We start from the raw sequence: 16,051 nt of genomic DNA, 5'->3' as shown, positions 1-16,051 counted from the left end.
ACCTGAACTCTACATACTGCCTGGAGTAGAGAAGGCGTGCCTACTGCCAACCAATCAGATGACAGATTTCATTTCATGGAAAGCCGTTCACACAATGAAAGCAGCAGCCTGATTGGTAGTTGCAGACAGTCCCTCAGTATTTCATCCCATCACTGTACAGCCTGTGCACAGAGCAGTCCTCAGACATGTGGTGACGTCACCATGACCTGTAGCCTGTCACCTTAAACCACATGGTTCAGAGGTTCCGGACCACCTGAAGAATTAGTGGTAAGGCCATATGGTGCAGGACCACCTGAAGAATTAGTGGTAGCGCCATATAGTACAGGACCACCTGAAGAATTAGTGGTAAGGCTATATGGTGCAGGACCACCTGAAGAATTAGTGGTAACACCACATGGTACAGGACCACCTGAAGAATTAGTGGTAACACCACATGGTGCAGGACCACCTGAAGAATTAGTGGTAAGGCCATATGGTGCAGGACCACCTGAAGAATTAGTGCAGTGGCGTAGGAAGGGGGGTGCGGGGGGGGCGGTCCGCCCCGGGCGGCACAATGCGGGGGGCGGCCGGCGCTGCAAGAGGAGAAAGAAGAAGAAAAAAAAAAAAAAGACGCCCCTTTAAATCTTCAGGCGGCGCCGTCCGCCGCCACGACCAGGCTCCCTCCACCCCCGGGCCCCCGCCCCCCGCTCTAATACTCACCTCTCCTGGTTCCTGCGGCAGCTACAGCGTCCTCTGACTCTGCGACGTCTCAGAGCAGAGGGCGCGATGACGTCATCACTGTGCGCGCTGCCCAGCCTCTGTCCTGAGCGTCGCAGAGCCGGAGAGACGCTGACTGCACCGGACCTACGCTAGGAACGGGAGAGGTGAGGATTTTACTTTTTTTTTTTTTCTTTATGTCTGACTCTGGGGGCAATGCTGGACACACTGGGGCAATACTGGAGACCATGGGGCAGATTGCTGGACACACCGGGGCAATACTGGAGACCATGGGGCAGATTGCTGGACACACCGGGGCAATACTGGAGACCATGGGGCAGATTGCTGGACATACCGGGGCAATACTGGAGACCATGGGGCAGATTGCTGGACACGCTGGGGCAATACTGGAGACCATGGGGCAGATTGCTGGACACGCCGGGGCAATACTGGAGACCATGGGGCAGATTGCTGGACACACCGGGGCAATACTGGAGACCATGGGGCAGATTGCTGGACACACCGGGGCAATACTGGAGACCATGGGGCAGATTGCTGGACACACCGGGGCAATACTGGAGACCATGGGGCAGATTGCTGGACACACCGGGGCAATACTGGAGACAATGGGGCAGATTGCTGGACACACCGGGGCAATACTGGAGACCATGGGGCAGATTGCTGGACACACCGGGGCAATACTGGAGACCATGGGGCAGGTTGCTGGACACACTGGGGCAATACTGGAGACCATGGGGCAGATTGCTGGACACACCGGGGCAATACTGGAGACCATGGGGCAGATTGCTGGACACACCGGGGCAATACTGGAGACCATGGGGCAGATTGCTGGACACACTGGGGCAATACTGGAGACCATGGGGCAGATTGCTGGACACACTGGGGCAATACTGAAGACCATGGGGCAGAATGCTGGACACACTGGGGCAATACTGGAGACCATGGGGCAGAATGCTGGACACACTGGGGCAATACTGGAGACCATGGGGCAGATTGCTGGACACACTGGGGCAATACTGGAGACCCTGGGGCAGATTTCTGGACACATTGAGGCAATGCTGGAGACCCTGGGGCAGACTTCTGGACACACTGGGGCAGATTTCTGGACATACTGGGGCAATGCTGGAGACCCTGGGGCAGATTTCTGGACACACTGGGGCAATGCTGGACACTGGGGTAATATGCTGGACACACTGGGGGTAATATGCTGGACACACTGGGGGTAATATGCTGGACACACTGGGGCAATGCTGGACACTGGGGGTAATATGCTGGACACACTGGGGGTAATATGCTGGACACACTGGGGCAGACTGCTGGACACACTGGGGCAATGCTGGACACTGGGGCAGATTGCTGGACACACTGGGGGCAGGACTTGAGGCATGGGCAGAATGTAGATATGGGGCATGATTGGAGACACGGGGCAGGATTGGATCATGGGGCAGGACGGATACGATGGAGGCTGGTGGGGCAGGATGGGGAGATCATATGGGGTAGAATGGATACTCATGAGGGCAGGATGTGAGAACATATGGCTGGAGCCAGGAATGAGATAAACGGGGCCAGGGTGGGGAATAGTGTTACCATAGGGGCTAATTAAGGGATATTATTACTGCAGTGATGTATTTATTTTTTTTGAGTATACTGTTTTAAATGGGGAGGCGGTCCTGTTACTGTGCAGAGTGACACTATATCACCTTTTTTTCTTCATGTGATGTAATGTAGAAGTTGTGAAAAATTAAGTAATGTGTTCTGCAAGCGGAGCTCGAGATAACTGTGTTATTTCCTGCAGAAACGAGTCCTGGCTGGAAGGAATGATGGCGGTCTGTGCTGGATGAAAGATGAAGGACTTCACCTAGAGATGTCACTGGTGAGTCAGTGTTACCTATACACTGACACTATACACTGTATACTATATACAGCGGTCCTGTGTACAATGTCACCAGTGATCACTGTATTATCTATACATTATATACAGAGTTCCTGTGTATAATACCACCAGTGATCTCTGTATTACCTCTACACAGACACTGCATACTAAGTACAGATCTCCTGTGAATACTGGCACTTATGGTGATAGTATTGTGTTTTTTTTTTTTTATTACTGATCAGTATTGTAGTATTCAGTCACTATGTGGTGGTAATATGTGGTCTGGAAATGGTGTTGTGGTATTTGTCCCTTGTATGTAGTATTATTCGGTCACTATGTGGTCTGGTCATGGTGTGGTGGTATTAAGTCACAGGTTTGGCATGTGGGGGTGACACCATTAGGCCCAGTTTAAGTTCTACAAAACAGGAAAACCATTTTTGGTAACCTTTGTGTGTATTGAGCCGGGGGAGGGGGGGGGGGCGCCAAACTCGGGAACAGCCCCGGGCGGCAAAAGCTCTAGCTACGCCTCTGAATTAGTGGTAAGGCCATATGGTGCAGGACCACCTGAAGAATTAGTGGTAAGACCATATGGTGCAGGACCACCTGAAGAATTAGTGGTAACACCACATGGTGCAGGACCACCTGAAGAATTAGTGGTAACACCACATGGTGCAGGACCACCTGAAGAATTAGTGGTAAGGCCATATGGTGCAGGACCACCTGAAGAATTAGTGGTAAGGCCATATGGTGCAGGACCACCTGAAGAATTAGTGGTAAGACCATATGGTGCAGGACCACCTGAAGAATTAGTGGTAAGACCATATGGTGCAGGACCACCTGAAGAATTAGTGGTAACACCACATGGTGCAGGACCACCTGAAGAATTAGTGGTAACACCACATGGTGCAGGACCACCTGAAGAATTAGTGGTAACACCACATGGTGCATGACCACCTGAAGAATTAGTGGTAAGGCCATATGGTGCAGGACCACCTGAAGAATTAGTGGTAAGACTATATGGTGCAGGACCACCTGAAGAATTAGTGGTAAGGCCATATGGTGCAGGACCACCTGAAGAATTAGTGGTAGCGCCATATGGTGCAAGACCACCTGAAGAATTAGTGGTAAGGCTACATTGTGCATGACCACCTGAAGAATTAGTGGTAAGGCCATATGGTGCAGGACCACCTGAAGAATTAGTGGTAAGGCCATATGGTGCAGGACCACCTGAAGAATTAGTGATAGCGCCATATGGTGCAGGGTACCTGAAGAATTAGTGGTAAGGCCATATGGTGCAGGACCACCTGAAGAATTAGTGATAGCGCCATATGGTGCAGGGTACCTGAAGAATTAGTGGTAAGGCCATATGGTGCAGGACCACCTGAAGAATTAGTGGTAAGGCCACATGGTACAGGACCACCTGAAGAATTAGTGGTAAGGCCATATGGTGCAGGACCACCTGAAGAATTAGTGGTAGCGCCATATGGTGCAGGGTACCTGAAGAATTAGTGGTAAGGCCATATGGTGCAGGACCACCTGAAGAAGTAGTGATAGCGCCATATGGTGCAGGGTACCTGAAGAATTAGTGGTAAGGCCATATGGTGCAGGACCATCTGAAGAATTAGTGGTAAGGCCACATGGTGCAGGACCATCTGAAGAATAAGTGGTAACGCCACATAGTACAGGTCCACCTGAAGAATTAGTGGTAGCACCACATGGTTCAGGACCATCTGAAGAATTAGTGGTAAGGCCATTTGGTACAGGACCACCTGAAGAATTAGTGGTAGCGCCACATGGTGTAGGACCACCTCAAGAATTAGTAGTAAGGCCACATGGTACAGGACCACCTGAAGAATTAGTGGTAGTGCCACATGGTGCAGGACCACCTGAAGAATTAGTTGAAAAGCCACATGGTGCAGGACCACCTGAAGAATTAGTGGTAATGCCACATGTTGCAGGACCACCTGAAGAATTAGTGGTAACGCCACATGGTGCAGGACCATCTATCCTGCACACCGCAGCCCTCGATCATGCACTCCTCAGCAGTTGATCCTGCACATCGCAGCCCTCGATCGTGCACTCCTCAACAGTCTATCCTGCACACAGTAGCCCTCGATCGTGCACTCCTCAGCAGTCGATCCTGCACACTGCAGCCCTCGATCGTGCACTCCTCAGCAGATGATCCTGCACACCGCAGCCCTCGATCGTGCACTCCCCAGAAGTCTATCCTGCACACCGCAGCCCTCAATCGTGCACTCCTCAGCAGTTGATCCTGCACACCGCAGCCCTCGATCGTGCACTCCCCAGAAGTCTATACTGCACACCACAGCCCTCGATCGTGCACTCGCTAGCAGTCGATCCAGCACACACCGCAGCCCTCGATCGTGCACTCCTCAGCAGTCGATCCTTCACACCGCAGCCCTCGATCGTGCACTTGTGGCACCCCAGGGTCCTGGTCGTCACAGTAATGTCGCATTCCTCACAGGGAGAGTGATGCTACATTTGGAGGCAAGAAAGGATAACTGTAACCAGGTACCACAAACATGCAACACATTCACACTCCAGGCCACCAGGGGGAGCTTTTGATCCTATTTACTAGGTGACTCCCTATCTATATATATAATTGTCTAAGGGTTTTTCCGTCTGTCTGCCTTTCTGTCTGTCTGTCCTGGAAATCCCGCGTCTCTGATTGGTCGAGGCCGCCAGGCCTCGTCGAATCAGCGACGGGCACAGCGACGATGATGTCATAAAGGACGTAGACATCCCGCGTCTGATTGGTCGAGGCCGCCAGGCCTCGACCAATCAGCAACGGGCACAGCGACGATGATGTCATAATGGTTGCCATGGCGACGATGATGTCATAAAGGTTGCCTCGATCAATCAGCGACGGACACAGTCTGCCGCGAATTCTGGAATCATCATTGTCCATATACTATGGGGACATGCATATTCTAGAATACCCGATGCGTTAGAATCGGGCCACAATCTAGTATATATATATATATATATATATATATAACTGGTAGTCTGTAGGGAGAGTTAGAAAGTTCCAGACAGCCGTCTGAGGAGGACAGAGGGTTTACGGAGGTGTGCATGCCCCAGAGCTGCAGCTCCCGGGAAGAGACATTTAGAAAGCTGAATTGATTGCAGTGAGCGAGCAGGAGAGGAAGCACAGGAGATGATACCAGAAGGGGACCAGACCCGAGCAGGCTGCCTCCTTCTGAGGCGCAGAACACCGGTAGCCGGAACATCGAGGTTGTAAGAACCCCCCACGCCTTACATCAGAGACCGGCAGGACAGTTAATTGCACGTTACCTGTCCGACCCAACACCCAGGAGGCACGGTGACACCCCACAGAGCCGGGTTATCTAAGAGACCCTACAAACATGCTCAAGTCACCAGTCATATGGGTTATGTCCTATCCTAACCGGGGGACAGAGAGATAACATCTGTGAGGACCTTATGTGAAGCTTCTAGCAGTAAGGGACTACACCACTACAGCGCAAAGGAAGGCTTCTATTTTCCACCTGGATAAGGAGACTCTGGCCTTGCATCCAAACCGGCCAGACCCTACCTGCCCTGTGATCCAGTGCCCTGGACTGTGGCTGCTGAAGTCTTCAGTAAACGAGGTAAAGAGACTGCAAACCTGTGTCCTCGTTCCTTACTGCACCTCTCACCATTCTACCATCTACACACTGGGAAGCCCTGGGGATACACTTCACCTGTGGGAGGGTATGCCATCTAGCTGCCATAACATCACCCCAGCGGAGTCCTTAAAGCAGCGTCGGTCACCCTGACTGAATACCACAGGTGGCGTCACGAACATAAACTTTATTCCCTTTAAAGACCTTTCCCTTTTGCATGGGCGCCCAGGGTCACGGACCGGGTCGCCACCGTGACATCCCCCTGTGAACACCGGACCCGGTACAGAGTACCCCACGGCCCTGGCGGACGACTCACTCCTCAGCGGTCAATCATACACACCACTGCTCCATTCCATGTTAATTCCATCCTCGCCTCTCTGTATCAGTCTGTCAATGTTAGTTTGCTTACTGTGAGGCTGTGTGCACACGTAGATTTCTCATGTTTTTTTCGCTATAAAAACGCTATCAAACCGCGAAAATAACGCTCACATTAAGCATACTATTTAATAGAATGCAATCCGCATTTTTTGTGCACATGCTGCATTGTTTTCCTGAGCGGAATCGCATTCCAGAAAAAAACGCATGTTCATTAAATTTGCGGAATCGCGGGGATTCCGCACACATAGGAATGCATTGATCTGCTTACTTCCCGCATGGGGCTATGCCCACCATGCAGATCATGTGCGATTGGTACCTAGGGTGGAGGAGAGGAGACTCTCCTCCACGGACTGGGCACCATATAATTGTTAAAAAAAATAAAATAAAAAATAGTGATATACTCACCTTCTGATGGCCCCGGAGTCCTCCCGCCTCTCAGCGGTGCACGCGGCAGCTTCCATTCCCATGGATGCTTTGTGTGAAGGACCTGCGATGACGTCGCGGTCACGTGACTGTGACATCATCGCAGGTCCTGCACACAAAGCATCTATAGGAATGGAAGCCACCGCGTGCACCGCTGAGATCGGCTGCCTTCTGATGGTGAGAATAACCATTTTTTAATTATTTTTAGCATTATATCTTTTTACTATTGATGCTGCATAGGCCGCATCAATAGTAAAAAGTTGGTCACACTTGTCAAACACTATGTTTGACAAGTGACCAACCTGTCAATCAGTTTTCCAAGTGATGCTACAGATCGCCTGGAAAACGCTAACATTCTGCAAGCTAATTACGCTTGTAAAACGCTAGTTTTTAGCAGGAATACGCATGCCAATTCCGATATACCCGCGGCAGGAGTTGCAGAATTGCCGTGGAAATTTCTGCAGCAATTCTGCGACGTGTGCACTTAGCCTAAGTGATATTTGTAGTTTGATGTAACCCCGTCTCATGTACAGCGCTATGGAATTAATGATGCTACATAAATAATAATGGGACCAAAGATAGCCAAGTGTGACGCTCGCCTGGTCTTCGGCCTTCCCGTAAGAATAATTGGAGTAGCGGTGTACATGACCGATTGCTCCTCCATTCACAGGAATTGGTGGGAGTCCCAGCAGTCAGACCAGGACGTTCTCTCCTGTCCCACGCATAGTTAATGACTTCCATACTTCAGGTTACCCCTTAAATTAACATTTTACTGCCCCAAATGGAAACACATAAAGGTTTTCCTGACGAGACGCTGGTGAGGTCACAGATCTGCACGATCAGCACCTATCGTGCACCCGTCCCAGCAGCTCGTGGTGCGACGTCCTGATGCGAGATGGCCCACCTCAGCCACCGTCTTCCCACATTAACCCTTTACTCAGGGTTTCCATTAGCTGCTGGCTGCGGTTCTCGGGGTTGTCCAGCACTGCCATGGTGGCGGCTGAGGGACAGGACCCCAGGTGACATGGAGCGTGCGCACACTGCTAGCACCCTGTACACACCGGCGGGTCCTCCACTCTCCACGTACATAGTACAGGCCAGGCGGATAGTGATCACGTGTCCCGCGCACACTGTCACGTGACGTCACCCTGCGAGCAGCACACTACAGCAATGGTTGGCGCCTTCCTGTGAGGCAGGAGTCACATGACACACAAGGCATGCTGGGAGCTGTAGTGTGACATGGACGCTCTTCAGTGCTACGGGGCACAGGCGTCTCACTGACACATGGCGACATCGCTATACCACAGAGGTAAGGCCGCGCAGGCTCATGGGAAGTGTCAGGCTGCGGTACCGGTGCGTGACTGTGATCTGTAGTAGGATGTACACGATAAACCGCTCCTCATCGGCCATAACACGTAACCGCTCAGCTGGCGGCGTTTCCTGCAGGCATGGACCTGGACAGCCCGGGGGCTTTCTGCAGCGCGCCCCTCTGATGTAGAGGCTGGTTACTTAGCAACTGGGTAACGCTGTAAACGGAGCAGTGGTGACAGTGCTGCAGAGCTGAGAGTCAGCTGTAGAGAACCAGACGGTGTATTACACCGTGTACTAACACTACAGGGGTCACCGTGCAATAATACTATAGGGTCACCGCGTAATAGTACTACAGGGGTCACCGTGTAATAATACTACAGGGGTCACTGTGTAATAACACTACAGGGGTCACCGTGCAATAATACTATAGGGTCACCGCGTAATAGTACTACAGGGGTCACCGTGTAATAATACTACAGGGTTACCGTGTAATAACACTACGGGGGTCACCGTGTAATAATACTGTAGGGTCACCATGTAGTAATACTACAGGGTCACCGTGTAATAGTACTACAGGGGTCACCGTGTAATAGTACTACAGGGGTCACCGTGTAATAGTACTACAGGGGTCACCGTGTAATAGTACTACAGGGGTCACCGTGTAATAGTACTACAGGGGTCACCGTGTAATAGTACTACAGGGGTCACCGTGTAATAGTACTACAGGGGTCACCGTGTACTAACACTACAGGGGTCACTGTGTAATAATACTGTAGGGTCACCGTGTAATAATACTATAGGGTCACCGTGTAATAATACTATAGGGTCACCGTGTAGTAATACTATAGGGCAGGGCCGGCGTCAGCACCCGGCGCACCTGGGCAAATGCCGGGGCCCTAGAGAGAGAGGGGGGCCCACTCACGCTGTCATAGATACAGCTGGGAGAGCAGAGCAGGAGATAACATGCTCTCTCTGCCCACAAAGTCACTGCTGGCTGCGTTCTCTTAACCCCTATGTGCCAGCTCTGACACAAGCATCTTCTCACTCAGTCAGTGCAGCCAGGCAGGCACACATAGGGGTTAAGAGAAGGCAGCCAGTGTGACATTGTTTGTGGGCGGAGAGAGCACGTTCTCTGCTCTGATCTCCGCCCCTGGCTGGCTGCCGTGCTGCTGAAGTTATGAGGCAGATTCAGGAGGAGCTCCTAGTCCTACCAGTGCCTGAGTGAGTGGCGCTGCTATATACTACGTGGGCTGCGCTGCTATATACTACGTGGGCTACGCTGCTATATACTACGTGGGCTGCGCTGCTATATACTACGTGGGCTGCGCTGCTATATACTACGTGGGCTGTGCTATATGCTACGTGGGCTGCTATATACTACGTGGGCAGTGTTATATACTACATGGCTGTGTTTATATGCGATCATGAATCGGGGTATGTGTTAAAGGGGGGGCCCACTGAGACTCTTTCGCCCGGGGCCCTCAAAAACCTGGAGCCGGCCCTGCTATAGGGTCACCGTGTAGTAATACTATAGGGTCACCGTGTAATAATACTACAGGGGTCACTGTGTAATAATACTACAGGGGTCACCGTGCAGTAATACTATAGGGTCACCATGTAATAGTACTACAGGGTTACCGTGTAGTAATACTATAGGGTCACCGTGTAATAGTACTACAGGTGTCACTGTGTAATAATACTACAGGGGTCACCGTGCAGTAATACTATAGGGTCACCATGTAATAGTACTACAGGGTTACCGTGTAGTAATACTATAGGGTCACCGTGTAATAGTACTACAGGGGTCACTGTGTAATAATACTACAGGGTTACCGTGTAATAATACTACAGGGTTACCGTGTAATAACACTACAGGGGTCACCGTGCAATAATACTATAGGGTCACCGCGTAATAGTACTACAGGGGTCACCGTGTAATAATACTACAGGGTTACCGTGTAATAACACTACGGGGGTCACCGTGTAATAATACTGTAGGGTCACCATGTAGTAATACTACAGGGTCACCGTGTAATAGTACTACAGGGGTCACCGTGTAATAGTACTACAGGGGTCACCGTGTAATAGTACTACAGGGGTCACCGTGTACTAACACTACAGGGGTCACTGTGTAATAATACTGTAGGGTCACCGTGTAATAATACTATAGGGTCACCGTGTAATAATACTATAGGGTCACCGTGTAGTAATACTATAGGGCAGGGCCGGCGTCAGCACCCGGCGCACCTGGGCAAATGCCGGGGCCCTAGAGAGAGAGGGGGGCCCACTCACGCTGTCATAGATACAGCTGGGAGAGCAGAGCAGGAGATAACATGCTCTCTCTGCCCACAAAGTCACTGCTGGCTGCGTTCTCTTAACCCCTATGTGCCAGCTCTGACACAAGCATCTTCTCACTCAGTCAGTGCAGCCAGGCAGGCACACATAGGGGTTAAGAGAAGGCAGCCAGTGTGACATTGTTTGTGGGCGGAGAGAGCACGTTCTCTGCTCTGATCTCCGCCCCTGGCTGGCTGCCGTGCTGCTGAAGTTATGAGGCAGATTCCGGAGGAGCTCCTAGTCCTACCAGTGCCTGAGTGAGTGGCGCTGCTATATACTACGTGGGCTGCGCTGCTATATACTACGTGGGCTACGCTGCTATATACTACGTGGGCTACGCTGCTATATACTACGTGGGCTGCGCTGCTATATACTACGTGGGCTGCGCTGCTATATACTACGTGGGCTGTGCTATATGCTACGTGGGCTGCTATATACTACGTGGGCAGTGTTATATACTACATGGCTGTGTTTATATGCGATCATGAATCGGGGTATGTGTTAAAGGGGGGGCCCACTGAGACTCTTTCGCCCGGGGCCCTCAAAAACCTGGAGCCGGCCCTGCTATAGGGTCACCGTGTAGTAATACTATAGGGTCACCGTGTAATAATACTACAGGGGTCACTGTGTAATAATACTACAGGGGTCACCGTGCAGTAATACTATAGGGTCACCATGTAATAGTACTACAGGGTTACCGTGTAGTAATACTATAGGGTCACCGTGTAATAGTACTACAGGTGTCACTGTGTAATAATACTACAGGGGTCACCGTGCAGTAATACTATAGGGTCACCATGTAATAGTACTACAGGGTTACCGTGTAGTAATACTATAGGGTCACCGTGTAATAGTACTACAGGGGTCACTGTGTAATAATACTACAGGGTTACCGTGTAATAATACTACAGGGTTACCGTGTAATAACACTACAGGGGTCACCGTGCAATAATACTATAGGGTCACCGTGTAATAGTACTACAGGGGTCACTGTGTAATAGTACTACAGGGGTGATCGTATAATAATACTATAGGGGTCACCGTGCAATAATACTACAGGGTCACCGTGCAATAATACTACAGGGTCACCGTGCAATAATACTATAGGGTCACCGTGTAATAGTACTACAGAGGTCACCGTGTAGTAATACTATAGGGGTCACCGTGCAATAATACTACAGGGTCACTGTGTAATAATACTATAGGGTCACCGTGTAATAGTACTACAGGGGTCACTGTGTAATAATACTACAGGGGTCACCGTGTAATAACACTACAGGGGTCACTGTGTAATAGTACTACAGGGGTGATCGTATAATAATACTACAAGGGTCACCCTGCAATAATACTACAGGGCTCACTGTATAGTAATACTACAGGGGTTACCGTGTAATAACAATACAGGGTTCACCGTGTAATAACACTACAGGGGTCACCGTGTAATAACACTGCAGGGGTCACCGTGTAATAACACTGCAGGGGTCACCGTGTAATAACACTACAGGGTCACCATGTAATAATACTATAGGGTCATCGTGTAATAGTACTACAGGTGTGATCATGCACTAATACTACAGGGTAACCGTGTAATAATACTGCAGGGGTGACCATGTAATAATACTGCAGGGGTGGCCGTGTAATAATACTACAGGGTCACCGTGTGATAGTACTACAGGGGTCACTGTGTAATAGTACTACAGGTGTGATCATGTAATAATACTACAGGGGTCACCGTGTAATAACAATACAGGGTTCACCGTGTAATAACACTACAGGGGTCACCGTGTAATAACACTACAGGGATCACCGTCTAATAACACTGCAGGGGTCACCGTGTAATAATACTGCAGGGGTCACCGTGTAATAATACTACAGGGGTGACCGTGTAATAATACTATAGGGTCACCGTGTAATAATACTGCAGCAGTCACCGTGTAATAGTACTACAGGGGTCACCGTGTAATAATACTACAGGGTTACCGTGTAATAATACTATAGGGTCACCATGTAATAATACTATAGGGTCACCGTGTAATAGTACTACAGGTATGATCATGCAATAATACTACAGGGGTGACCGTGTAATAATACTACAGGGTCACCGTGTAATAGTACTACAGGCGTGATTGTGCATAATACTACAGGGGTCACTGTAATAGTACTACAGGGGTTATCGTATAATAATACTGCAGGGGTCACAGTGCAATAATACTACAGGGGTCACTGTGTAGTAATACTGTAGGGTCACCGTGTAATAACTCTACAGGGGTCACTGTGTAATAACACTACAGGGGTCACTGTGCAATAATACTACAGGGTCACCGTGTAATAGTACTACAGGGGTCACTGTGTAATAGTACTACAGGTGTGATCATGTAATAATACTACAGGGGTCACCGTGTACTAACACTACAGGGGTCACCGTGCAATAATACTATAGGGTCACCGTGTAATAGTACTACAGGGGTCACCGTGTAGTAATACTATATAGGGGTCACCGTGCAATAATACTATAGGGTCACCGTGTAATAGTACTACAGGGGTCACTGTGTAATAGTACTACAGGGGTGATTGTATAATAATACTACAGGGGTCACCGTGTAATAATACTATAGGGTCACCCTGTAATAATACTATAGGGTCACCGTGTAATAGTACTACAGGGGTCACTGTGTAATAGTACTACAGGGGTGATTGTATAATAATACTACAGGGGTCACCGTGTAATAATACTATAGGGTCACCCTGTAATAATACTATAGGGTCACCGTGTAATAGTACTACAGGGGTCACCGTGTAGTAATACTATAGGGGTCACCGTGCAATAATACTATAGGGCCACCGTGTAATAGTACTACAGGGGTCACTGTGTAATAGTACTACAGGGGTGATTGTATAATAATACTACAGGGGTCACCGTGTAATAATACTATAGGGTCACCCTGTAATAATACTATAGGGTCACCGTGTAATAGTACTACAGGGGTCACTGTGTAATAGTACTACAGGGGTGATTGTATAATAATACTACAGGGGTCACCGTGTAATAATACTATAGGGTCACCCTTTAATAATACTATAGGGTCACCGTGTAATAGTACTACAGGGGTCACTGTGTAATAGTACTACAGGTGTGATCATGTAATAATACTACAGTGGTCACCGTGCAATAATACTACAGGGTCACCGTGTAATAATACTATAGGGTCACCGTGTAATAGTCATCTGGACCCGTAGAAGCGCATATTGCGTGAAACGGCCGTCGACCTGCTTCATTTGCCTGCATAACCTGCACTTGTTTTACCCGTAATACCTTGTCCATGATCTTTATTATGCAATAAAGGACTAAGGTTGTTTTTTCACCAAGAAGTGGAGTGTTGCTGCTTTTTTCTTGTTTTATTGGACCCTGTATGCACCTTCTTCATAGCAAGCACCTCCAGCAAGGTGAAGGTTTCTGGAATGTTTTCGTGATTCAGAGCTCATTCATCCCTTATCAGTGAGTACTAAGAGCGGTTTTTCTCAGTGCCATTTATATCTCTTTTTACTCACCGTGTAATAGTACTACAGGGGTCACTGTGTAATAGTACTACAGGTGTGATCGTATAATAATACTACAGGGGTCACCGTGCAATAATACTACAGGGGTCACTGTGTAATAGTACTACAGGTGTGATCGTATAATAATACTACAGGGGTCACCGTGCAATAATACTACAGGGTCACCGTGTAATAGTACTACAGGGGTGATCGTATAATAATACTACAAGGGTCACCGTGCAATAATACTACAGGGGTCACTGTGTAATAGTACTACAGGTGTGATCATGTAATTACACTACAGGGGTCACCGTGTAATAACACTGCAGGGGTCACCGTGCAATAATACTACAGGGTCACCGTGTAATAATACTATAGGGTCACCGTGTAATAGTACTACAGAGGTCACTGTGTAATAGTACTACAGGGGTGATCGTGTAATAATACTACAGGGGTCACCGTGTAATAACACTACAGGGGTCACTGTGTAATAGTACTACAGGGGTGATCGTATAATAATACTACAAGGGTCACCGTGCAATAATACTACAGGGCTCACTGTGTAGTAATACTACAGGGGTTACAGTGTAATAACACTACAGGGGTCACCATGTAATAACACTACAGGGGTCACCGTGTAATAACACTACAGGGGTCACCGTGTAATAACACTACAGGGTCACCATGTAATAATACTATAGGGTCATCGTGTAATATTACTACAGGTGTGATCGTGCAATAATACTACAGGGTCACTGTGTAATAATACTGCAGGGGTGATCGTGTAATAATACTGCAGGGGTGGCCGTGTAATAATACTACAGGGTCACTATGTAATAATACTGCAGGGGTCACCGTGTAATAGTACTACAGGGGTCACCGTTTAATAATACTACAGGGTTACCGTGTAATAATACTATAGGGTCACCATGTAATAATACTATAGGGTCACCGTGTAATAGTACTACAGGTGTGATCATGCAATAATACTACAGGGGTGACCGTGTAATAATACTACAGGATCACCATGTAATAATACTATAGGGTCACCGTGTGATTGTGCATAATACTACAGGGGTCACTGTGTAATAGTACTACAGGGGTTATCGTATAATAATACTGCAAGGGTCACCGTGCAATAATACTACAGGGGTCACTGTGTAGTAATACTGTAGGGTCACCGTGTAATAATTCTACAGGGGTCACTGTGTAATAACACTACAGGGGTCACCGTGTAATAACACTACAGGGGTCACCGTGTAATAACACTACAGGGATCACCGTGTAATAACACTACAGGGGTCATCGTGTAATAATACTACAGGGGTGATCGTGTAATAATACTGTAGGGTCACCATGTAACAATACTATAGGGTCACCGTGTAATAGTACTACAGGTGTGATCGTGCAATAATACTACAGGGGTTACCGTGTAGTAATACTACAGGGGTCACCGTGTAATAATACTGCAGGGGTGGCCGTGTAATAATACTACAGGGGTCACCGTGTAATAATACTGCAGGGGTGGCCGTGTAATAATACTGCAGGGGTGACCGTGTAATAATACTGCAGGGGTGGCCGTGTAATAATACTGCAGGGGTGACTGTGTACTACAGGGGTCACCGTGTAGTAATACTGCAGGGGTGACTGTGTAATAATACTGCAGGGGTTGCCGTGTAATAATACTGCAGGGGTCACCGTGTAATAGTACTACAGGGGTCACCGTGTAATAATACTACAGGGTTACTGTGTAATAATACTGCAGGGGTGACCATGTAATAGTACTACGGGGTCACTGTGTAATAATACTGCAGGGGTCACTGTGTAATAGTAC

The 16,051-nt window shown here is 48.7% G+C and overlaps 1 protein-coding gene across 2 annotated transcripts in view; it reads left to right on the top strand.

Moving 5' to 3' along the window:
* Window positions 1–8,232: 8,232 nt before the first annotated feature.
* The window catches only part of PIGC (phosphatidylinositol glycan anchor biosynthesis class C), a 51,603-nt gene continuing 43,784 nt past the window's right edge, over window positions 8,233–16,051 (top strand). The window contains exon 1 of one of the 2 annotated variants that reach the window (XM_069737490.1): window positions 8,233–8,344. The gene's annotated coding sequence lies outside the window, so the exon portion shown is untranslated. The remainder of the gene's footprint in view (window positions 8,345–16,051) is intronic. The other variant, XM_069737491.1, reaches the window with a different exon arrangement.

The sequence above is a fragment of the Ranitomeya imitator genome, chromosome 8, assembly GCF_032444005.1.
Source record: "Ranitomeya imitator isolate aRanImi1 chromosome 8, aRanImi1.pri, whole genome shotgun sequence".
In the NCBI taxonomy this organism is placed as follows: Eukaryota; Metazoa; Chordata; class Amphibia; order Anura; family Dendrobatidae; genus Ranitomeya; species Ranitomeya imitator.
This window is presented reverse-complemented; position numbering and strand designations above follow the sequence as displayed.